Below are 23,003 nucleotides of genomic sequence, written 5' to 3'. Positions count from 1 at the left end.
GAAGAGTGTTTGCCGGCAACGGCCTTGTCCTTTGTTCAGAGACTCTCTGGCACTTCCCACCTAGGAAGCTTGCTGGCTTAACCTAGCAGGGCACGCTGTGTGCTGGCTGGGTACCGGTTCTGGTGCTGCTTGATGGATCCTCTGAGTCGGGTATCTCCCTCTGTTCCCTGGGAGATGTTTTGGGAGGTATTTTGCTTCCCTCTTGGAAATCCTGGACTTCCTTCACTGGCGGAAGCCGTGAGGCAGACTGTACCATCACCGAGGGTCCGAATGAGTCCTTCTTCGTACTCCTTTTGAAGTCGTCGGATGATCTGCTCAGTGAGGGGCTCAGCCCTCTTTTAAAGCCAAATGGGCCCCAGTGATTGGAGCATGCTAAGCCTACCTTAAAGACCCAATCCTGGGTCCCCACCACCAATCTTCTGTCATGCGTAAGGTCATGACCAGAGTGCTTTGCAACAGGAAAGGTAAGGGGTGACAACATGTACTACTAAGCCGCACCCATCTTCCTGTCTCCTGTGGATCAAAGTGGCTCTCTGGTTAATTGAGCTCGAGAACAGACTGTCTGCATCAAATCACATATATCTTCCCTCTGAAAGGGGGTGGCCCTGCAGCGGTTGCCTACTGTAAACAGTTGTTCCACACATGACATTCAATGGCCTTCATACAGAGGGGTGGGAGCTAGCTTCAAGCTGACACATTGCATATGAAAAAGGTGTTGGGGTTTCCTGCCCTGTGTTAGTTCTGTGAACAGGCCTCTTGGCAGGCCTGCTTCACTTAACTCTCATCAGTATGCGCTGCCATCAGAGAGAACCTAACAATAGGCAGGGCATATCGATGGAGCCTTTGCTATTTTAAGTAGGCTGACCAGGGCCGGAGGAAGGCGTTGCCTTCCCCCTTCAGAGATGCTTTGATGTACCCATGGCTGTCACATTGCAGCTAAATGTGACAGGAGGACCGCACCGGTAGACTGTGTCCCCCAGAGTGCACTTGACTATGTGTTTGTTGTGCAGTGTCCATTGGGAAATGTGTGCGGGATAGCCCCACACATTTCCAGGAGGTTTACCTACCAACATTCCATTTCTTTTTTAAAAGTATCAAACCAGCCCAGGCGGAGCGCACACTCCCCGTGCGGATGGTCTAATTCCTCACTCTTGGTCAGGTTCTTCAATTCCTACCAGTCAAGTGGTCTCTTCTGTCTGTGTCTGCACTTCATTTGCACAGCAAACAGGCATGTCTTTCCCATGGCAACAGTGTCTTCTCCAAGCTGCACACACAGACAGCCGTTTCTCAGGCTAAATGTTCTCTTCTGACCTCAGTGGCAGAGCCACACTAAGCAGATGGCTCTGCAAAGGCCCAGGGGCTACAGCAAAAAGCCTGAACAGGGCAAGGCCGCTTCATTTTTGGCAGTGGAGTGGAAGTAGAATTGCAGGGTCCGCCCTATGAGACAGGGTACAAGACGTGAATTACATAGGACCTTTTCACTTTTCCCAGAGTCCCCTGCAAAATCGGGTCTATTTTCAAGGACAAGTGCAATTATCACAAACAGGTAGGTATGTGATGGCATGGAAATGTATCGAAATTGTAATGGTTTGGTCAACAGTTGGAACGCTCAGAGACAAATTGATTCACTTCTTGTCAATGTCCTGGCTGCACTGCAGAAACAGCTGGTCGTCCTGGTGGAGCATCACTTCACCTGTCCCCAAAGGAGCCCATTTCTCGATGCTGTCCTCGCTCCTGTGCAATCCTCCAATGGCTCTTTGCATTCTCAAGCCTCTCCCATGTTGCCTTGGCAGCGGCCTGCCCAATAATCTCTCAGGAGGGCGGGGTCACTTGCCAACAGGCCACCGATCATGCTAAGGGAAAGAGCGCACAGGTAGCAGCCTGCTCATTTGCATGTTTACTCCCAGAATCCTATGCATACCTTGCTACTATATTTGCTGTCAGTTTGGTGAGCGCAAGATGATACAGGTGTTCACCTCAACAAATCTCGGCACTGGAATCCAGGCGGTTTTATGAGTTTGACAAAGGATGCTCAGGATGGAGCTTGCTGGGATCAGTGCAAGTTAAATGGGAATCCATTCCCGGGGCGCACGGGCCTCTGGGTCAGGTGCTTTAGCTTTGCGCAGTGGCAGTATCGTAGCTCATGAGCTTTAACCGAGGCGCGATTATTGCTTATTGAAAACTTTACCCAATACCCCGCCATGACAGCTTGAAATATAGCTGGAATTGGTAATTTTTGACAGTCTCTACGGAGGCTGAACCGATTTGTTTGAAAAGGAGACAATGACGCTTTTACTCCACTGGAGAAGACCTAGCAAGAGGGGTGTGTTTTTCGGAACCCATCCCTTCTATTCTTTGTTCTCTCGTGGCCTACCCTCAACAAAGGGGTTTACTTCCAGGAGCTAGCGCATTCGTAAACTCCAAGCGGCGCAGCGAAGTCTATGGAACCGTGACCATGCAGCAGGTGCATTAAGCGCCTCAGTTGTCTCGCTGCCTTCCTGATCTCACGACATGAAAACCATGAGCTTTCAGAACCTAGCAGACAGTGACCTGTCTGCCTTCGATCCTCTTTGCCACATCTGCTCTTGCGAAAGTCATCAGATTGTTGGATGGTTACTCAGGGAGGTCTGGCTGCCACTGAAGCCAACCGCAGCAGAGGGGTCGCTTTACCTTTGGCCTTCGCTCACCATCTCAGTCTTCCCAAGAGAGGCAAAAGGGCATTTCTGTCCCCATGCATTCTATAGACACATATTCACGTGGAGTCAACAACCCGACCTCTCTTGGTGTGACGAATCAACTTCCGGGGCACTAGTGGTCCAGGGAGGAATATCGCTTTCTAGACCATCAATCAGTCCCACACCTCTAGTACACCGGAAGGGGTCTGAACAGTGGACGGAACGTCAGGCTGGTTAGTTGCAACAGAGCGAAAAAACAATTGTGACCCACTGATAAAAGGGACTGTCCAGTCAAGGTTGTATACAAATATCTACTTTAGTATTAATACAACAGACAGTTCTAACACACTACAAAATACAACCCACCCTATAAAGGAAAACAGGGGACAGACAGTTTCACAAAGGAGAGGGATGCACTCTGGATACTGACAGGAGTGCAGTCGGTAAAGCAATCAGTCTGAACTGTTCAAGGTTATTTGGTTGCAGCAGCAAGGGAGCAAGAGGTCGTAAATGTCACTAAGGGCCTTCGGAGAAGGACCAGGGGGACAGAACCACAATGTAACTGGTGTTTGAGATGATCTTGGTACTCGACAGCATCGAGTGGCTTCCAGCATGCTTTGTAGCTCCGGCGACAGAGTTCAAGAGGGACGACAGATGCGGATATCAGTTGGCAGGCAGTTTGGTAAGCGAGGCTGGGCGGACGGCTGCAGGCTGCCCTACCCGGCGGCTCGGGGTGAAGAATCGTTGTCTGTGTGCTGGTTGGTGGATCTGGAACGCTGGTCGAGGGTTCTCAGACGGCTTTAGTGACTGCAGCGTGAGAACAGCCACAGTGGTGCAGCCGGTCGCAGTTTGAGAGCTCGACTGCTTTGAAAAAGTCCTTAAAAGATGGACGCTGGTTGATGCTTGTTGTGGCACTCCTCCGAGCTTCTTCTCAATGCTTGGGTCGACGTTTAAGGCGGCCGACCCAAAGCTGAGAAGAGTGTTTGCCGGCAACGGCCTTGTCCTTTGTTCAGAGACTCTCTGGCACTTCCCACCTAGGAAGCTTGCTGGCTTAACCTAGCAGGGCACGCTGTGTGCTGGCTGGGTACCGGTTCTGGTGCTGCTTGATGGATCCTCTGAGTCGGGTATCTCCCTCTGTTCCCTGGGAGATGTTTTGGGAGGTATTTTGCTTCCCTCTTGGAAATCCTGGACTTCCTTCACTGGCGGAAGCCGTGAGGCAGACTGTACCATCACCGAGGGTCCGAATGAGTCCTTCTTCGTACTCCTTTTGAAGTCGTCGGATGATCTGCTCAGTGAGGGGCTCAGCCCTCTTTTAAAGCCAAATGGGCCCCAGTGATTGGAGCATGCTAAGCCTACCTTAAAGACCCAATCCTGGGTCCCCACCACCAATCTTCTGTCATGCGTAAGGTCATGACCAGAGTGCTTTGCAACAGGAAAGGTAAGGGGTGACAACATGTACTACTAAGCCGCACCCATCTTCCTGTCTCCTGTGGATCAAAGTGGCTCTCTGGTTAATTGAGCTCGAGAACAGACTGTCTGCATCAAATCACATATATCTTCCCTCTGAAAGGGGGTGGCCCTGCAGCGGTTGCCTACTGTAAACAGTTGTTCCACACATGACATTCAATGGCCTTCATACAGAGGGGTGGGAGCTAGCTTCAAGCTGACACATTGCATATGAAAAAGGTGTTGGGGTTTCCTGCCCTGTGTTAGTTCTGTGAACAGGCCTCTTGGCAGGCCTGCTTCACTTAACTCTCATCAGTATGCGCTGCCATCAGAGAGAACCTAACAATAGGCAGGGCATATCGATGGAGCCTTTGCTATTTTAAGTAGGCTGACCAGGGCCGGAGGAAGGCGTTGCCTTCCCCCTTCAGAGATGCTTTGATGTACCCATGGCTGTCACATTGCAGCTAAATGTGACAGGAGGACCGCACCGGTAGACTGTGTCCCCCAGAGTGCACTTGACTATGTGTTTGTTGTGCAGTGTCCATTGGGAAATGTGTGCGGGATAGCCCCACACATTTCCAGGAGGTTTACCTACCAACATTCCATTTCTTTTTTAAAAGTATCAAACCAGCCCAGGCGGAGCGCACACTCCCCGTGCGGATGGTCTAATTCCTCACTCTTGGTCAGGTTCTTCAATTCCTACCAGTCAAGTGGTCTCTTCTGTCTGTGTCTGCACTTCATTTGCACAGCAAACAGGCATGTCTTTCCCATGGCAACAGTGTCTTCTCCAAGCTGCACACACAGACAGCCGTTTCTCAGGCTAAATGTTCTCTTCTGACCTCAGTGGCAGAGCCACACTAAGCAGATGGCTCTGCAAAGGCCCAGGGGCTACAGCAAAAAGCCTGAACAGGGCAAGGCCGCTTCATTTTTGGCAGTGGAGTGGAAGTAGAATTGCAGGGTCCGCCCTATGAGACAGGGTACAAGACGTGAATTACATAGGACCTTTTCACTTTTCCCAGAGTCCCCTGCAAAATCGGGTCTATTTTCAAGGACAAGTGCAATTATCACAAACAGGTAGGTATGTGATGGCATGGAAATGTATCGAAATTGTAATGGTTTGGTCAACAGTTGGAACGCTCAGAGACAAATTGATTCACTTCTTGTCAATGTCCTGGCTGCACTGCAGAAACAGCTGGTCGTCCTGGTGGAGCATCACTTCACCTGTCCCCAAAGGAGCCCATTTCTCGATGCTGTCCTCACTCCTGTGCAATCCTCCAATGGCTCTTTGCATTCTCAAGCCTCTCCCATGTTGCCTTGGCAGCGGCCTGCCCAATAATCTCTCAGGAGGGCGGGGTCACTTGCCAACAGGCCACCGATCATGCTAAGGGAAAGAGCGCACAGGTAGCAGCCTGCTCATTTGCATGTTTACTCCCAGAATCCTATGCATACCTTGCTACTATATTTGCTGTCAGTTTGGTGAGCGCAAGATGATACAGGTGTTCACCTCAACAAATCTCGGCACTGGAATCCAGGCGGTTTTATGAGTTTGACAAAGGATGCTCAGGATGGAGCTTGCTGGGATCAGTGCAAGTTAAATGGGAATCCATTCCCGGGGCGCACGGGCCTCTGGGTCAGGTGCTTTAGCTTTGCGCAGTGGCAGTATCGTAGCTCAAGAGGTTTAACCGAGGCGCGATTATTGCTTATTGAAAACTTTACCTAATACCCCGCCATGACAGCTTGAAATATAGCAGGAATTGGTAATTTTTGACAGTCTCTACGGAGGCTGTACCGATTTGTTTGAAAAGGAGACAATGACGCTTTTACTCCACTGGAGAAGACCTAGCAAGAGGGGTGTGTTTTTCGGAACCCATCCCTTCTATTCTTTGTTCTCTTGTGGCCTACCCTCAACAAAGGGGTTTACTTCCAGAAGCTAGCGCATTCGTAAACTCCAAGCGGCGCAGCGAAGTCTATGGAACCGTGACCATGCAGCAGGTGCATTAAGCGCCTCAGTTGTCTCGCTGCCTTCCTGATCTCACGACATGAAAACCATGAGCTTTCAGAACCTAGCAGACAGTGACCTGTCTGCCTTCGATCCTCTTTGCCACATCTGCTCTTGCGAAAGTCATCAGATTGTTGGATGGTTACTCAGGGAGGTCTGGCTGCCACTGAAGCCAACCGCAGCAGAGGGGTCGCTTTACCTTTGGCCTTCGCTCACCATCTCAGTCTTCCCAAGAGAGGCAAAAGGGCATTTCTGTCCCCATGCATTCTATAGACACATATTCACGTGGAGTCAACAACCCGACCTCTCTTGGTGTGACGAATCAACTTCCGGGGCACTAGTGGTCCAGGGAGGAATATCGCTTTCTAGACCATCAATCAGTCCCACACCTCTAATACACCGGAAGGGGTCCGAACAGTGGACGGAACGTCAGGCTGGTTAGTTGCAACAGAGCGAAAAAACAATTGTGACCCACTGATAAAAGGGACTGTCCAGTCAAGGTTGTATACAAATATCTACTTTAGTATTAATACAACAGACAGTTCTAACACACTACAAAATACAACCCACCCTATAAAGGAAAACAGGGGACAGACAGTTTCACAAAGGAGAGGGATGCACTCTGGATACTGACAGGAGTGCAGTCGGGAAAGCAATCAGTCTGAACTGTTCAAGGTTATTTGGTTGCAGCAGCAAGGGAGCAAGAGGTCGTAAATGTCACTAAGGGCCTTCGGAGAAGGACCAGGGGGACAGAACCACAATGTAACTGGTGTTTGAGATGATCTTGGTACTCAACAGCATCGAGTGGCTTCCAGCATGCTTTGTAGCTCCGGCGACAGAGTTCAAGAGGGACGACAGATGCGGATATCAGTTGGCAGGCAGTTTGGTAAGCGAGGCTGGGCGGACGGCTGCAGGCTGCCCTACCCGGCGGCTCGGGGTGAAGAATCGTTGTCTGTGTGCTGGTTGGTGGATCTGGAACGCTGGTCGAGGGTTCTCAGACGGCTTTAGTGACTGCAGCGTGAGAACAGCCACAGTGGTGCAGCCGGTCGCAGTTTGAGAGCTCGACTGCTTCGAAAAAGTCCTTAAAAGATGGACGCTGGTTGATGCTTGTTGTGGCACTCCTCCGAGCTTCTTCTCAATGCTTGGGTCGACGTTTAAGGCGGCCGACCCAAAGCTGAGAAGAGTGTTTGCCGGCAACGGCCTTGTCCTTTGTTCAGAGACTCTCTGGCACTTCCCACCTAGGAAGCTTGCTGGCTTAACCTAGCAGGGCACGCTGTGTGCTGGCTGGGTACCGGTTCTGGTGCTGCTTGATGGATCCTCTGAGTCGGGTATCTCCCTCTGTTCCCTGGGAGATGTTTTGGGAGGTATTTTGCTTCCCTCTTGGAAATCCTGGACTTCCTTCACTGGCGGAAGCCGTGAGGCAGACTGTACCATCACCGAGGGTCCGAATGAGTCCTTCTTCGTACTCCTTTTGAAGTCGTCGGATGATCTGCTTAGTGAGGGGCTCAGCCCTCTTTTAAAGCCAAATGGGCCCCAGTGATTGGAGCATGCTAAGCCTACCTTAAAGACCCAATCCTGGGTCCCCACCACCAATCTTCTGTCATGCGTAAGGTCATGACCAGAGTGCTTTGCAACAGGAAAGGTAAGGGGTGACAACATGTACTACTAAGCCGCACCCATCTTCCTGTCTCCTGTGGATCAAAGTGGCTCTCTGGTTAATTGAGCTCGAGAACAGACTGTCTGCATCAAATCACATATATCTTCCCTCTGAAAGGGGGTGGCCCTGCAGCGGTTGCCTACTGTAAACAGTTGTTCCACACATGACATTCAATGGCCTTCATACAGAGGGGTGGGAGCTAGCTTCAAGCTGACACATTGCATATGAAAAAGGTGTTGGGGTTTCCTGCCCTGTGTTAGTTCTGTGAACAGGCCTCTTGGCAGGCCTGCTTCACTTAACTCTCATCAGTATGCGCTGCCATCAGAGAGAACCTAACAATAGGCAGGGCATATCGATGGAGCCTTTGCTATTTTAAGTAGGCTGACCAGGGCCGGAGGAAGGCGTTGCCTTCCCCCTTCAGAGATGCTTTGATGTACCCATGGCTGTCACATTGCAGCTAAATGTGACAGGAGGACCGCACCGGTAGACTGTGTCCCCCAGAGTGCACTTGACTATGTGTTTGTTGTGCAGTGTCCATTGGGAAATGTGTGCGGAATAGCCCCACACATTTCCAGGAGGTTTACCTACCAACATTCCATTTCTTTTTTAAAAGTATCAAACCAGCCCAGGCGGAGCGCACACTCCCCGTGCGGATGGTCTAATTCCTCACTCTTCTCTTGGTCAGGTTCTTCAATTCCTACCAGTCAAGTGGTCTCTTCTGTCTGTGTCTGCACTTCATTTGCACAGCAAACAGGCATGTCTTTCCCATGGCAACAGTGTCTTCTCCAAGCTGCACACACAGACAGCCGTTTCTCAGGCTAAATGTTCTCTTCTGACCTCAGTGGCAGAGCCACACTAAGCAGATGGCTCTGCAAAGGCCCAGGGGCTACAGCAAAAAGCCTGAACAGGGCAAGGCCGCTTCATTTTTGGCAGTGGAGTGGAAGTAGAATTGCAGGGTCCGCCCTATGAGACAGGGTACAAGACGTGAATTACATAGGACCTTTTCACTTTTCCCAGAGTCCCCTGCAAAATCGGGTCTATTTTCAAGGACAAGTGCAATTATCACAAACAGGTAGGTATGTGATGGCATGGAAATGTATCGAAATTGTAATGGTTTGGTCAACAGTTGGAACGCTCAGAGACAAATTGATTCACTTCTTGTCAATGTCCTGGCTGCACTGCAGAAACAGCTGGTCGTCCTGGTGGAGCATCACTTCACCTGTCCCCAAAGGAGCCCATTTCTCGATGCTGTCCTCGCTCCTGTGCAATCCTCCAATGGCTCTTTGCATTCTCAAGCCTCTCCCATGTTGCCTTGGCAGCGGCCTGCCCAATAATCTCTCAGGAGGGCGGGGTCACTTGCCAACAGGCCACCGATCATGCTAAGGGAAAGAGCGCACAGGTAGCAGCCTGCTCATTTGCATGTTTACTCCCAGAATCCTATGCATACCTTGCTACTATATTTGCTGTCAGTTTGGTGAGCGCAAGATGATACAGGTGTTCACCTCAACAAATCTCGGCACTGGAATCCAGGCGGTTTTATGAGTTTGACAAAGGATGCTCAGAATGGAGCTTGCTGGGATCAGTGCAAGTTAAATGGGAATCCATTCCCGGGGCGCACGGGCCTCTGGGTCAGGTGCTTTAGCTTTGCGCAGTGGCAGTATCGTAGCTCATGAGGTTTAACCGAGGCGCGATTATTGCTTATTGAAAACTTTACCCAATACCCCGCCATGACAGCTTGAAATATAGCTGGAATTGGTAATTTTTGACAGTCTCTACGGAGGCTGAACCGATTTGTTTGAAAAGGAGACAATGACGCTTTTACTCCATTGGAGAAGACCTAGCAAGAGGGGTGTGTTTTTCGGAACCCATCCCTTCTGTTCTTTGTTCTCTCGTGGCCTACCCTCAACAAAGGGGTTTACTTCCAGAAGCTAGCGCATTCGTAAACTCCAAGCGGCGCAGCGAAGTCTATGGAACCGTGACCATGCAGCAGGTGCATTAAGCGCCTCAGTTGTCTCGCTGCCTTCCTGATCTCACGACATGAAAACCATGAGCTTTCAGAACCTAGCAGACAGTGACCTGTCTGCCTTCGATCCTCTTTGCCACATCTGCTCTTGCGAAAGTCATCAGATTGTTGGATGGTTGCTCAGGGAGGTCTGGCTGCCACTGAAGCCAACCGCAGCAGAGGGGTCGCTTTACCTTTGGCCTTCGCTCACCATCTCAGTCTTCCCAAGAGAGGCAAAAGGGCATTTCTGTCCCCATGCATTCTATAGACACATATTCACGTGGAGTCAACAACCCGACCTCTCTTGGTGTGACGAATCAACTTCCGGGGCACTAGTGGTCCAGGGAGGAATATCGCTTTCTAGACCATCAATCAGTCCCACACCTCTAGTACACCGGAAGGGGTCCGAACAGTGGACGGAACGTCAGGCTGGTTAGTTGCAACAGAGCGAAAAAACAATTGTGACCCACTGATAAAAGGGACTGTCCAGTCAAGGTTGTATACAAATATCTACTTTAGTATTAATACAACAGACAGTTCTAACACACTACAAAATACAACCCACCCTATAAAGGAAAACAGGGGACAGACAGTTTCACAAAGGAGAGGGATGCACTCTGGATACTGACAGGAGTGCAGTCGGTAAAGCAATCAGTCTGAACTGTTCAAGGTTATTTGGTTGCAGCAGCAAGGGAGCAAGAGGTCGTAAATGTCACTAAGGGCCTTCGGAGAAGGACCAGGGGGACAGAACCACAATGTAACTGGTGTTTGAGATGATCTTGGTACTCGACAGCATCGAGTGGCTTCCAGCATGCTTTGTAGCTCCGGCGACAGAGTTCAAGAGGGACGACAGATGCGGATATCAGTTGGCAGGCAGTTTGGTAAGCGAGGCTGGGCGGACGGCTGCAGGCTGCCCTACCCGGCGGCTCGGGGTGAAGAATCGTTGTCTGTGTGCTGGTTGGTGGATCTGGAACGCTGGTCGAGGGTTCTCAGACGGCTTTAGTGACTGCAGCGTGAGAACAGCCACAGTGGTGAAGCCGGTCGCAGTTTGAGAGCTCGACTGCTTCGAAAAAGTCCTTAAAAGATGGACGCTGGTTGATGCTTGTTGTTGCACTCCTCCGAGCTTCTTCTCAATGCTTGGGTCGACGTTTAAGGCGGCCGACCCAAAGCTGAGAAGAGTGTTTGCTGGCAACGGCCTTGTCCTTTGTTCAGAGACTCTCTGGCACTTCCCACCTAGGAAGCTTGCTGGCTTAACCTAGCAGGGCACGCTGTGTGCTGGCTGGGTACCGGTTCTGGTGCTGCTTGATGGATCCTCTGAGTCGGGTATCTCCCTCTGTTCCCTGGGAGATGTTTTGGGAGGTATTTTGCTTCCCTCTTGGAAATCCTGGACTTCCTTCACTGGCGGAAGCCGTGAGGCAGACTGTACCATCACCGAGGGTCCGAATGAGTCCTTCTTCGTACTCCTTTTGAAGTCGTCGGATGATCTGCTTAGTGAGGGGCTCAGCCCTCTTTTAAAGCCAAATGGGCCCCAGTGATTGGAGCATGCTAAGCCTACCTTAAAGACCCAATCCTGGGTCCCCACCACCAATCTTCTGTCATGCGTAAGGTCATGACCAGAGTGCTTTGCAACAGGAAAGGTAAGGGGTGACAACATGTACTACTAAGCCGCACCCATCTTCCTGTCTCCTGTGGATCAAAGTGGCTCTCTGGTTAATTGAGCTCGAGAACAGACTGTCTGCATCAAATCACATATATCTTCCCTCTGAAAGGGGGTGGCCCTGCAGCGGTTGCCTACTGTAAACAGTTGTTCCACACATGACATTCAATGGCCTTCATACAGAGGGGTGGGAGCTAGCTTCAAGCTGACACATTGCATATGAAAAAGGTGTTGGGGTTTCCTGCCCTGTGTTAGTTCTGTGAACAGGCCTCTTCGCAGGCCTGCTTCACTTAACTCTCATCAGTATGCGCTGCCATCAGAGAGAACCTAACAATAGGCAGGGCATATCGATGGAGCCTTTGCTATTTTAAGTAGGCTGACCAGGGCCGGAGGAAGGCGTTGCCTTCCCCCTTCAGAGATGCTTTGATGTACCCATGGCTGTCACATTGCAGCTAAATGTGACAGGAGGACCGCACCGGTAGACTGTGTCCCCCAGAGTGCACTTGACTATGTGTTTGTTGTGCAGTGTCCATTGGGAAATGTGTGCGGAATAGCCCCACACATTTCCAGGAGGTTTACCTACCAACATTCCATTTCTTTTTTAAAAGTATCAAACCAGCCCAGGCGGAGCGCACACTCCCCGTGCGGATGGTCTAATTCCTCACTCTTGGTCAGGTTCTTCAATTCCTACCAGTCAAGTGGTCTCTTCTGTCTGTGTCTGCACTTCATTTGCACAGCAAACAGGCATGTCTTTCCCATGGCAACAGTGTCTTCTCCAAGCTGCACACACAGACAGCCGTTTCTCAGGCTAAATGTTCTCTTCTGACCTCAGTGGCAGAGCCACACTAAGCAGATGGCTCTGCAAAGGCCCAGGGGCTACAGCAAAAAGCCTGAACAGGGCAAGGCCGCTTCATTTTTGGCAGTGGAGTGGAAGTAGAATTGCAGGGTCCGCCCTATGAGACAGGGTACAAGACGTGAATTACATAGGACCTTTTCACTTTTCCCAGAGTCCCCTGCAAAATCGGGTCTATTTTCAAGGATAAGTGCAATTATCACAAACAGGTAGGTATGTGATGGCATGGAAATGTATCGAAATTGTAATGGTTTGGTCAACAGTTGGAACGCTCAGAGACAAATTGATTCACTTCTTGTCAATGTCCTGGCTGCACTGCAGAAACAGCTGGTCGTCCTGGTGGAGCATCACTTCACCTGTCCCCAAAGGAGCCCATTTCTCGATGCTGTCCTCGCTCCTGTGCAATCCTCCAATGGCTCTTTGCATTCTCAAGCCTCTCCCATGTTGCCTTAGCAGCGGCCTGCCCAATAATCTCTCAGGAGGGCGGGGTCACTTGCCAACAGGCCACCGATCATGCTAAGGGAAAGAGCGCACAGGTAGCAGCCTGCTCATTTGCATGTTTACTCCCAGAATCCTATGCATACCTTGCTACTATATTTGCTGTCAGTTTGGTGAGCGCAAGATGATACAGGTGTTCACCTCAACAAATCTCGGCACTGGAATCCAGGCGGTTTTATGAGTTTGACAAAGGATGCTCAGGATGGAGCTTGCTGGGATCAGTGCAAGTTAAATGGGAATCCATTCCCGGGGCGCACGGGCCTCTGGGTCAGGTGCTTTAGCTTTGCGCAGTGGCAGTATCGTAGCTCATGAGGTTTAACCGAGGCGCGATTATTGCTTATTGAAAACTTTACCCAATACCCCGCCATGACAGCTTGAAATATAGCTGGAATTGGTAATTTTTGACAGTCTCTACGGAGGCTGAACCGATTTGTTTGAAAAGGAGACAATGACGCTTTTACTCCACTGGAGAAGACCTAGCAAGAGGGGTGTGTTTTTCGGAACCCATCCCTTCTATTCTTTGTTCTCTCGTGGCCTACCCTCAACAAAGGGGTTTACTTCCAGAAGCTAGCGCATTCGTAAACTCCAAGCGGCGCAGCGAAGTCTATGGAACCGTGACCATGCAGCAGGTGCATTAAGCGCCTCAGTTGTCTCGCTGCCTTCCTGATCTCACGACATGAAAACCATGAGCTTTCAGAACCTAGCAGACAGTGACCTGTCTGCCTTCGATCCTCTTTGCCACATCTGCTCTTGCGAAAGTCATCAGATTGTTGGATGGTTACTCAGGGAGGTCTGGCTGCCACTGAAGCCAACCGCAGCAGAGGGGTCGCTTTACCTTTGGCCTTCGCTCACCATCTCAGTCTTCCCAAGAGAGGCAAAAGGGCATTTCTGTCCCCATGCATTCTATAGACACATATTCACGTGGAGTCAACAACCCGACCTCTCTTGGTGTGACGAATCAACTTCCGGGGCACTAGTGGTCCAGGGAGGAATATCGCTTTCTAGACCATCAATCAGTCCCACACCTCTAGTACACCGGAAGGGGTCCGAACAGTGGACGGAACGTCAGGCTGGTTAGTTGCAACAGAGCGAAAAAACAATTGTGACCCACTGATAAAAGGGACTGTCCAGTCAAGGTTGTATACAAATATCTACTTTAGTATTAATACAACAGACAGTTCTAACACACTACAAAATACAACCCACCCTATAAAGGAAAACAGGGGACAGACAGTTTCACAAAGGAGAGGGATGCACTCTGGATACTGACAGGAGTGCAGTCGGTAAAGCAATCAGTCTGAACTGTTCAAGGTTATTTGGTTGCAGCAGCAAGGGAGCAAGAGGTCGTAAATGTCACTAAGGGCCTTCGGAGAAGGACCAGGGGGACAGAACCACAATGTAACTGGTGTTTGAGATGATCTTGGTACTCGACAGCATCGAGTGGCTTCCAGCATGCTTTGTAGCTCCGGCGACAGAGTTCAAGAGGGACGACAGATGCGGATATCAGTTGGCAGGCAGTTTGGTAAGCGAGGCTGGGCGGACGGCTGCAGGCTGCCCTACCCGGCGGCTCGGGGTGAAGAATCGTTGTCTGTGTGCTGGTTGGTGGATCTGGAACGCTGGTCGAGGGTTCTCAGACGGCTTTAGTGACTGCAGCGTGAGAACAGCCACAGTGGTGCAGCCGGTCGCAGTTTGAGAGCTCGACTGCTTCGAAAAAGTCCTTAAAAGATGGACGCTGGTTGATGCTTGTTGTGGCACTCCTCCGAGCTTCTTCTCAATGCTTGGGTCGACGTTTAAGGCGGCCGACCCAAAGCTGAGAAGAGTGTTTGCCGGCAACGGCCTTGTCCTTTGTTCAGAGACTCTCTGGCACTTCCCACCTAGGAAGCTTGCTGGCTTAACCTAGCAGGGCACGCTGTGTGCTGGCTGGGTACCGGTTCTGGTGCTGCTTGATGGATCCTCTGAGTCGGGTATCTCCCTCTGTTCCCTGGGAGATGTTTTGGGAGGTATTTTGCTTCCCTCTTGGAAATCCTGGACTTCCTTCACTGGCGGAAGCCGTGAGGCAGACTGTACCATCACCGAGGGTCCGAATGAGTCCTTCTTCGTACTCCTTTTGAAGTCGTCGGATGATCTGCTCAGTGAGGGGCTCAGCCCTCTTTTAAAGCCAAATGGGCCCCAGTGATTGGAGCATGCTAAGCCTACCTTAAAGACCCAATCCTGGGTCCCCACCACCAATCTTCTGTCATGCGTAAGGTCATGACCAGAGTGCTTTGCAACAGGAAAGGTAAGGGGTGACAACATGTACTACTAAGCCGCACCCATCTTCCTGTCTCCTGTGGATCAAAGTGGCTCTCTGGTTAATTGAGCTCGAGAACAGACTGTCTGCATCAAATCACATATATCTTCCCTCTGAAAGGGGGTGGCCCTGCAGCGGTTGCCTACTGTAAACAGTTGTTCCACACATGACATTCAATGGCCTTCATACAGAGGGGTGGGAGCTAGCTTCAAGCTGACACATTGCATATGAAAAAGGTGTTGGGGTTTCCTGCCCTGTGTTAGTTCTGTGAACAGGCCTCTTGGCAGGCCTGCTTCACTTAACTCTCATCAGTATGCGCTGCCATCAGAGAGAACCTAACAATAGGCAGGGCATATCGATGGAGCCTTTGCTATTTTAAGTAGGCTGACCAGGGCCGGAGGAAGGCGTTGCCTTCCCCCTTCAGAGATGCTTTGATGTACCCATGGCTGTCACATTGCAGCTAAATGTGACAGGAGGACCGCACCGGTAGACTGTGTCCCCCAGAGTGCACTTGACTATGTGTTTGTTGTGCAGTGTCCATTGGGAAATGTGTGCGGGATAGCCCCACACATTTCCAGGAGGTTTACCTACCAACATTCCATTTCTTTTTTAAAAGTATCAAACCAGCCCAGGCGGAGCGCACACTCCCCGTGCGGATGGTCTAATTCCTCACTCTTGGTCAGGTTCTTCAATTCCTACCAGTCAAGTGGTCTCTTCTGTCTGTGTCTGCACTTCATTTGCACAGCAAACAGGCATGTCTTTCCCATGGCAACAGTGTCTTCTCCAAGCTGCACACACAGACAGCCGTTTCTCAGGCTAAATGTTCTCTTCTGACCTCAGTGGCAGAGCCACACTAAGCAGATGGCTCTGCAAAGGCCCAGGGGCTACAGCAAAAAGCCTGAACAGGGCAAGGCCGCTTCATTTTTGGCAGTGGAGTGGAAGTAGAATTGCAGGGTCCGCCCTATGAGACAGGGTACAAGACGTGAATTACATAGGACCTTTTCACTTTTCCCAGAGTCCCCTGCAAAATCGGGTCTATTTTCAAGGACAAGTGCAATTATCACAAACAGGTAGGTATGTGATGGCATGGAAATGTATCGAAATTGTAATGGTTTGGTCAACAGTTGGAACGCTCAGAGACAAATTGATTCACTTCTTGTCAATGTCCTGGCTGCACTGCAGAAACAGCTGGTCGTCCTGGTGGAGCATCACTTCACCTGTCCCCAAAGGAGCCCATTTCTCGATGCTGTCCTCACTCCTGTGCAATCCTCCAATGGCTCTTTGCATTCTCAAGCCTCTCCCATGTTGCCTTGGCAGCGGCCTGCCCAATAATCTCTCAGGAGGGCGGGGTCACTTGCCAACAGGCCACCGATCATGCTAAGGGAAAGAGCGCACAGGTAGCAGCCTGCTCATTTGCATGTTTACTCCCAGAATCCTATGCATACCTTGCTACTATATTTGCTGTCAGTTTGGTGAGCGCAAGATGATACAGGTGTTCACCTCAACAAATCTCGGCACTGGAATCCAGGCGGTTTTATGAGTTTGACAAAGGATGCTCAGGATGGAGCTTGCTGGGATCAGTGCAAGTTAAATGGGAATCCATTCCCGGGGCGCACGGGCCTCTGGGTCAGGTGCTTTAGCTTTGCGCAGTGGCAGTATCGTAGCTCAAGAGGTTTAACCGAGGCGCGATTATTGCTTATTGAAAACTTTACCCAATACCCCGCCATGACAGCTTGAAATATAGCAGGAATTGGTAATTTTTGACAGTCTCTACGGAGGCTGTACCGATTTGTTTGAAAAGGAGACAATGACGCTTTTACTCCACTGGAGAAGACCTAGCAAGAGGGGTGTGTTTTTCGGAACCCATCCCTTCTATTCTTTGTTCTCTTGTGGCCTACCCTCAACAAAGGGGTTTACTTCCAGAAGCTAGCGCATTCGTAAACTCCAAGCGGCGCAGCGAAGTCTATGGAACCGTGACCATGCAGCAGGTGCATTAAGCGCCTCAGTTGTCTCGCTGCCTTCCTGATCTCACGACATGAAAACCATGAGCTTTCAGAACCTAGCAGACAGTGACCTGTCTGCCTTCGATCCTCTTTGCCACATCTGCTCTTGCGAAAGTCATCAGATTGTTGGATGGTTACTCAGGGAGGTCTGGCTGCCACTGAAGCCAACCGCAGCAGAGGGGTCGCTTTACCTTTGGCCTTCGCTCACCATCTCAGTCTTCCCAAGAGAGGCAAAAGGGCATTTCTGTCCCCATGCATTCTATAGACACATATTCACGTGGAGTCAACAACCCGACCTCTCTTGGTGTGACGAATCAACTTCCGGGGCACTAGTGGTCCAGGGAGGAATATCGCTTTCTAGACCATCAATCAGTCCCACACCTCTAATACACCGGAAGGGGTCCGAACAGTGGACGGAACGTCAGGCTGGTTAGTTGCAACAGAGCGAAAAAACAATTGTGACCCACTGATAAAAGGGACTGTCCAGTCAAGGTTGTATACAAATATCTACTTTAGTATTAATACAACAGACAGTTCTAACACACTACAAAATACAACCCACCCTATAAAGGAAAACAGGGGACAGACAGTTTCACAAAGGAGAGGGATGCACTCTGGATACTGACAGGAGTGCAGTCGGGAAAGCAATCAGTCTGAACTGTTCAAGGTTATTTGGTTGCAGCAGCAAGGGAGCAAGAGGTCGTAAATGTCACTAAGGGCCTTCGGAGAAGGACCAGGGGGACAGAACCACAATGTAACTGGTGTTTGAGATGATCTTGGTACTCAACAGCATCGAGTGGCTTCCAGCATGCTTTGTAGCTCCGGCGACAGAGTTCAAGAGGGACGACAGATGCGGATATCAGTTGGCAGGCAGTTTGGTAAGCGAGGCTGGGCGGACGGCTGCAGGCTGCCCTACCCGGCGGCTCGGGGTGAAGAATCGTTGTCTGTGTGCTGGTTGGTGGATCTGGAACGCTGGTCGAGGGTTCTCAGACGGCTTTAGTGACTGCAGCGTGAGAACAGCCACAGTGGTGCAGCCGGTCGCAGTTTGAGAGCTCGACTGCTTCGAAAAAGTCCTTAAAAGATGGACGCTGGTTGATGCTTGTTGTGGCACTCCTCCGAGCTTCTTCTCAATGCTTGGGTCGACGTTTAAGGCGGCCGACCCAAAGCTGAGAAGAGTGTTTGCCGGCAACGGCCTTGTCCTTTGTTCAGAGACTCTCTGGCACTTCCCACCTAGGAAGCTTGCTGGCTTAACCTAGCAGGGCACGCTGTGTGCTGGCTGGGTACCGGTTCTGGTGCTGCTTGATGGATCCTCTGAGTCGGGTATCTCCCTCTGTTCCCTGGGAGATGTTTTGGGAGGTATTTTGCTTCCCTCTTGGAAATCCTGGACTTCCTTCACTGGCGGAAGCCGTGAGGCAGACTGTACCATCACCGAGGGTCCGAATGAGTCCTTCTTCGTACTCCTTTTGAAGTCGTCGGATGATCTGCTTAGTGAGGGGCTCAGCCCTCTTTTAAAGCCAAATGGGCCCCAGTGATTGGAGCATGCTAAGCCTACCTTAAAGACCCAATCCTGGGTCCCCACCACCAATCTTCTGTCATGCGTAAGGTCATGACCAGAGTGCTTTGCAACAGGAAAGGTAAGGGGTGACAACATGTACTACTAAGCCGCACCCATCTTCCTGTCTCCTGTGGATCAAAGTGGCTCTCTGGTTAATTGAGCTCGAGAACAGACTGTCTGCATCAAATCACATATATCTTCCCTCTGAAAGGGGGTGGCCCTGCAGCGGTTGCCTACTGTAAACAGTTGTTCCACACATGACATTCAATGGCCTTCATACAGAGGGGTGGGAGCTAGCTTCAAGCTGACACATTGCATATGAAAAAGGTGTTGGGGTTTCCTGCCCTGTGTTAGTTCTGTGAACAGGCCTCTTGGCAGGCCTGCTTCACTTAACTCTCATCAGTATGCGCTGCCATCAGAGAGAACCTAACAATAGGCAGGGCATATCGATGGAGCCTTTGCTATTTTAAGTAGGCTGACCAGGGCCGGAGGAAGGCGTTGCCTTCCCCCTTCAGAGATGCTTTGATGTACCCATGGCTGTCACATTGCAGCTAAATGTGACAGGAGGACCGCACCGGTAGACTGTGTCCCCCAGAGTGCACTTGACTATGTGTTTGTTGTGCAGTGTCCATTGGGAAATGTGTGCGGAATAGCCCCACACATTTCCAGGAGGTTTACCTACCAACATTCCATTTCTTTTTTAAAAGTATCAAACCAGCCCAGGCGGAGCGCACACTCCCCGTGCGGATGGTCTAATTCCTCACTCTTCTCTTGGTCAGGTTCTTCAATTCCTACCAGTCAAGTGGTCTCTTCTGTCTGTGTCTGCACTTCATTTGCACAGCAAACAGGCATGTCTTTCCCATGGCAACAGTGTCTTCTCCAAGCTGCACACACAGACAGCCGTTTCTCAGGCTAAATGTTCTCTTCTGACCTCAGTGGCAGAGCCACACTAAGCAGATGGCTCTGCAAAGGCCCAGGGGCTACAGCAAAAAGCCTGAACAGGGCAAGGCCGCTTCATTTTTGGCAGTGGAGTGGAAGTAGAATTGCAGGGTCCGCCCTATGAGACAGGGTACAAGACGTGAATTACATAGGACCTTTTCACTTTTCCCAGAGTCCCCTGCAAAATCGGGTCTATTTTCAAGGACAAGTGCAATTATCACAAACAGGTAGGTATGTGATGGCATGGAAATGTATCGAAATTGTAATGGTTTGGTCAACAGTTGGAACGCTCAGAGACAAATTGATTCACTTCTTGTCAATGTCCTGGCTGCACTGCAGAAACAGCTGGTCGTCCTGGTGGAGCATCACTTCACCTGTCCCCAAAGGAGCCCATTTCTCGATGCTGTCCTCGCTCCTGTGCAATCCTCCAATGGCTCTTTGCATTCTCAAGCCTCTCCCATGTTGCCTTGGCAGCGGCCTGCCCAATAATCTCTCAGGAGGGCGGGGTCACTTGCCAACAGGCCACCGATCATGCTAAGGGAAAGAGCGCACAGGTAGCAGTCTGCTCATTTGCATGTTTACTCCCAGAATCCTATGCATACCTTGCTACTATATTTGCTGTCAGTTTGGTGAGCGCAAGATGATACAGGTGTTCACCTCAACAAATCTCGGCACTGGAATCCAGGCGGTTTTATGAGTTTGACAAAGGATGCTCAGAATGGAGCTTGCTGGGATCAGTGCAAGTTAAATGGGAATCCATTCCCGGGGCGCACGGGCCTCTGGGTCAGGTGCTTTAGCTTTGCGCAGTGGCAGCATCGTAGCTCATGAGGTTTAACCGAGGCGCGATTATTGCTTATTGAAAACTTTACCCAATACCCCGCCATGACAGCTTGAAATATAGCTGGAATTGGTAATTTTTGACAGTCTCTACGGAGGCTGAACCGATTTGTTTGAAAAGGAGACAATGACGCTTTTACTCCACTGGAGAAGACCTAGCAAGAGGGGTGTGTTTTTCGGAACCCATCCCTTCTATTCTTTGTTCTCTCGTGGCCTACCCTCAACAAAGGGGTTTACTTCCAGAAGCTAGCGCATTCGTAAACTCCAAGCGGCGCAGCGAAGTCTATGGAACCGTGACCATGCAGCAGGTGCATTAAGCGCCTCAGTTGTCTCGCTGCCTTCCTGATCTCACGACATGAAAACCATGAGCTTTCAGAACCTAGCAGACAGTGACCTGTCTGCCTTCGATCCTCTTTGCCACATCTGCTCTTGCGAAAGTCATCAGATTGTTGGATGGTTGCTCAGGGAGGTCTGGCTGCCACTGAAGCCAACCGCAGCAGAGGGGTCGCTTTACCTTTGGCCTTCGCTCACCATCTCAGTCTTCCCAAGAGAGGCAAAAGGGCATTTCTGTCCCCATGCATTCTATAGACACATATTCACGTGGAGTCAACAACCCGACCTCTCTTGGTGTGACGAATCAACTTCCGGGGCACTAGTGGTCCAGGGAGGAATATCGCTTTCTAGACCATCAATCAGTCCCACACCTCTAGTACACCGGAAGGGGTCCGAACAGTGGACGGAACGTCAGGCTGGTTAGTTGCAACAGAGCGAAAAAACAATTGTGACCCACTGATAAAAGGGACTGTCCAGTCAAGGTTGTATACAAATATCTACTTTAGTATTAATACAACAGACAGTTCTAACACACTACAAAATACAACCCACCCTATAAAGGAAAACAGGGGACAGACAGTTTCACAAAGGAGAGGGATGCACTCTGGATACTGACAGGAGTGCAGTCGGTAAAGCAATCAGTCTGAACTGTTCAAGGTTATTTGGTTGCAGCAGCAAGGGAGCAAGAGGTCGTAAATGTCACTAAGGGCCTTCGGAGAAGGACCAGGGGGACAGAACCACAATGTAACTGGTGTTTGAGATGATCTTGGTACTCGACAGCATCGAGTGGCTTCCAGCATGCTTTGTAGCTCCGGCGACAGAGTTCAAGAGGGACGACAGATGCGGATATCAGTTGGCAGGCAGTTTGGTAAGCGAGGCTGGGCGGACGGCTGCAGGCTGCCCTACCCGGCGGCTCGGGGTGAAGAATCGTTGTCTGTGTGCTGGTTGGTGGATCTGGAACGCTGGTCGAGGGTTCTCAGACGGCTTTAGTGACTGCAGCGTGAGAACAGCCACAGTGGTGAAGCCGGTCGCAGTTTGAGAGCTCGACTGCTTCGAAAAAGTCCTTAAAAGATGGACGCTGGTTGATGCTTGTTGTTGCACTCCTCCGAGCTTCTTCTCAATGCTTGGGTCGACGTTTAAGGCGGCCGACCCAAAGCTGAGAAGAGTGTTTGCTGGCAACGGCCTTGTCCTTTGTTCAGAGACTCTCTGGCACTTCCCACCTAGGAAGCTTGCTGGCTTAACCTAGCAGGGCACGCTGTGTGCTGGCTGGGTACCGGTTCTGGTGCTGCTTGATGGATCCTCTGAGTCGGGTATCTCCCTCTGTTCCCTGGGAGATGTTTTGGGAGGTATTTTGCTTCCCTCTTGGAAATCCTGGACTTCCTTCACTGGCGGAAGCCGTGAGGCAGACTGTACCATCACCGAGGGTCCGAATGAGTCCTTCTTCGTACTCCTTTTGAAGTCGTCGGATGATCTGCTTAGTGAGGGGCTCAGCCCTCTTTTAAAGCCAAATGGGCCCCAGTGATTGGAGCATGCTAAGCCTACCTTAAAGACCCAATCCTGGGTCCCCACCACCAATCTTCTGTCATGCGTAAGGTCATGACCAGAGTGCTTTGCAACAGGAAAGGTAAGGGGTGACAACATGTACTACTAAGCCGCACCCATCTTCCTGTCTCCTGTGGATCAAAGTGGCTCTCTGGTTAATTGAGCTCGAGAACAGACTGTCTGCATCAAATCACATATATCTTCCCTCTGAAAGGGGGTGGCCCTGCAGCGGTTGCCTACTGTAAACAGTTGTTCCACACATGACATTCAATGGCCTTCATACAGAGGGGTGGGAGCTAGCTTCAAGCTGACACATTGCATATGAAAAAGGTGTTGGGGTTTCCTGCCCTGTGTTAGTTCTGTGAACAGGCCTCTTCGCAGGCCTGCTTCACTTAACTCTCATCAGTATGCGCTGCCATCAGAGAGAACCTAACAATAGGCAGGGCATATCGATGGAGCCTTTGCTATTTTAAGTAGGCTGACCAGGGCCGGAGGAAGGCGTTGCCTTCCCCCTTCAGAGATGCTTTGATGTACCCATGGCTGTCACATTGCAGCTAAATGTGACAGGAGGACCGCACCGGTAGACTGTGTCCCCCAGAGTGCACTTGACTATGTGTTTGTTGTGCAGTGTCCATTGGGAAATGTGTGCGGAATAGCCCCACACATTTCCAGGAGGTTTACCTACCAACATTCCATTTCTTTTTTAAAAGTATCAAA

General features: G+C 50.6%; 6 non-coding genes across 6 annotated transcripts; all 6 read left to right on the top strand.

Moving 5' to 3' along the window:
* Positions 1-2,114: 2,114 nt before the first annotated feature.
* On the top strand, positions 2,115-2,255 carry LOC138496785 (U4 spliceosomal RNA). Its single transcript, XR_011278265.1, has one exon. It is a non-coding gene; the product is annotated as a U4 spliceosomal RNA (small nuclear RNA).
* Positions 2,256-5,763: 3,508 nt separating this feature from the next.
* On the top strand, positions 5,764-5,904 carry LOC138496786 (U4 spliceosomal RNA). Its single transcript, XR_011278266.1, has one exon. It is a non-coding gene; the product is annotated as a U4 spliceosomal RNA (small nuclear RNA).
* A 3,513-nt stretch (positions 5,905-9,417) lies between these two features.
* LOC138496480 (U4 spliceosomal RNA) lies at positions 9,418-9,558 on the top strand. Its single transcript, XR_011277988.1, has one exon. It is a non-coding gene; the product is annotated as a U4 spliceosomal RNA (small nuclear RNA).
* A 3,508-nt stretch (positions 9,559-13,066) lies between these two features.
* LOC138496479 (U4 spliceosomal RNA) lies at positions 13,067-13,207 on the top strand. Its single transcript, XR_011277987.1, has one exon. It is a non-coding gene; the product is annotated as a U4 spliceosomal RNA (small nuclear RNA).
* Positions 13,208-16,715: 3,508 nt separating this feature from the next.
* Positions 16,716-16,856, top strand: LOC138496780 (U4 spliceosomal RNA). Its single transcript, XR_011278260.1, has one exon. It is a non-coding gene; the product is annotated as a U4 spliceosomal RNA (small nuclear RNA).
* Positions 16,857-20,369: 3,513 nt separating this feature from the next.
* On the top strand, positions 20,370-20,510 carry LOC138496675 (U4 spliceosomal RNA). Its single transcript, XR_011278165.1, has one exon. It is a non-coding gene; the product is annotated as a U4 spliceosomal RNA (small nuclear RNA).
* Positions 20,511-23,003: the final 2,493 nt, after the last annotated feature.

Source organism: Ambystoma mexicanum, chromosome 10 (genome assembly GCF_040938575.1).
Source record: "Ambystoma mexicanum isolate Mex_15411 chromosome 10, UKY_AmexF1_1, whole genome shotgun sequence".
NCBI classification, from domain to species: Eukaryota; Metazoa; Chordata; class Amphibia; order Caudata; family Ambystomatidae; genus Ambystoma; species Ambystoma mexicanum.
This window is presented reverse-complemented; position numbering and strand designations above follow the sequence as displayed.